The sequence below is a fragment of the Mandrillus leucophaeus genome, unplaced genomic scaffold (genome assembly GCF_000951045.1).
Source record: "Mandrillus leucophaeus isolate KB7577 unplaced genomic scaffold, Mleu.le_1.0 Scaffold361, whole genome shotgun sequence".
NCBI classification, from domain to species: domain Eukaryota; kingdom Metazoa; phylum Chordata; class Mammalia; order Primates; family Cercopithecidae; genus Mandrillus; species Mandrillus leucophaeus.
Window position 1 is genome coordinate 2589551 of NW_012103821.1, and position 2091 is coordinate 2591641.

The following is a 2091-nucleotide window of genomic DNA, read 5'->3' on the forward strand; positions in this document are numbered from 1 at the left end:
TCCCAAAATGCTGGGATTACAGGTGTGAGCCACCGCACCTGGCCTCCCCTTCCTTTTATAAATAGCCAAATGCTGGGAGACTCTGGAATCCATTCCAGACACTGAGAACTGTCTGAGAATTGAACTGGTTCAGTGGATACATAATACATTTCCTGTAACTGGGGCTGAAAGAGCTTAAATTAGAGTTAGCTGCCATGCAAATAGAAAAAGAAGAAGAGGAAAAGAAATCAAGTTCTCAGAATCCAAATGCCTAAAAAAAAGCTTTTAGGAACCAAGAAAGGCAAAAATATGTTTTATGCATTAAAGCTTCTCTTGAGATCTTTCATACAGCCAGTGGTGTTCTGGAAGTCAAGAGAATGAGACCTAGCAGAGGCTCTATCATAAACCATTTGTGTATCATTGAGCAAGTCACATACATTTTCTAATTCTTCCTTTCGTGATCTTATAAAATGAAAACATAGCCATAAAAAAGAACAAAATCATGTCCAACATGGATGCAGCTGGAGGCTATTATCCAAAGCCAATTAGCACAGAAACAGAAAACTAAACACAGGATGTTCTCACTTATAAGTGGGAGCTAAACAATGGGTACACAGGAAACAAAGATGAAAACAACAAACACTGAGGATTCCAAAATAAGGAAGGGAGGGAGGCAGCAAGGTTGAAAAATTAGCTATCTGGTACTATGTTCACCACTTGGGCTATGGGATCATTAGAAACCCAAACCTCAGCACCAGGCAATATATCTATGTAATAAATCTGCACATATACCCTCTGAATCTAAAATAATTTTTTAAAAGCAAAGTATCATACAACTATAAAGGTAAAATAATAAAGTCAAACTGAAATTTCCAATAACTATGAAAGAATTAAATAATTTTTTCATTAAAAATAAAATAAAATGAAAATAGTTTATTAGATGATATCTGAGGCCCCCTTGAGCTTCAGAATTTGATTTTTTAATAGTTTATTATATCTACTTTTTCTTATTTTACTTTCTATACTAATTATGCTCCTCAAGTTCTGAGTTCAATACCTTTTGAAATTTGAACAAGAGAATAACAAAATAAAGATGATACCTGTTTTCTCACTGCTATGGGAACACAGAAAGTAGAAAAATATACCAGAGAATTATCTTGGGAATGAAAGCTAAAGAAAAAAAAAATCATGAACTTGATTTAGGCAATGACATATAACATTAGTTTTATGTGATATGTACAATAATTATTTTATTGACTGTTTAAACATCAGTTTGAAAGTTAAAACTAATGATTTTCTCTTTCAAAGGCTGAAGGGAGTAGGCATAAGGAGTCAAGAATTCACAAAGTTAAAAATTGTTTTAAAACAATTCTACATATTTCAGGAAAGAGTCAAGTACCTGAAATGAGATTGTGTAGCAGGACAAGCCACAGACAAAACTCCTCAGACACCGAGTTAAAGAAGGAAGAGGTTTATTTGGCCGGGAGCATCAGCAGGACTCCTGTCTCAAGAGCCGAGCTCCCCAAGTGAGCAATTCCTGTCCTTTTTAAGGGCTCACAACTCTACGGGGGTCCGTATGAGAGGGTTGTGATCAATTGAGCAAGCAGTGGGTACGTGACAAAGGCTGCATGCATCAGTGGTCAGAGTGAAACACAACAGACTGGGAAGTTTTACAATGTCTTTCTATAAACTATAGATAACATCAGTTGCTAGGTCAGGGGTAGAATTTTAACAACCAGGCTTAGGTCAGGCAGGCCCAGGCCTGGTTTCGGGTCTAGTTCCTAGGCACCAGGCTACCTGCCTTTAGTTTTGCTTCTCTTTCCTTTTCTGAGTATAAAACCATATGAGAGGGTCTGTCTCTCTTCTGTCAATTGAACCCTCTGTAAAGTTCCTTTGAGCCCTGAAAATCTAAGATACTATATTTATATCTCCTGGACTTTCGTACAAAATGACTCTTCCAAGTCCCTCCACTCTGGGCTTGGGGTTTATTTGATTCCATGGCTCCTGTTTGACAATCATGAGAACAAGGAAGATAGTGGATGAATAAAGATGGGAAAGGTGAAGAGATTTAGAACCAAAGATGAGTTTCACTGTTTTTACCATTCTTAAATT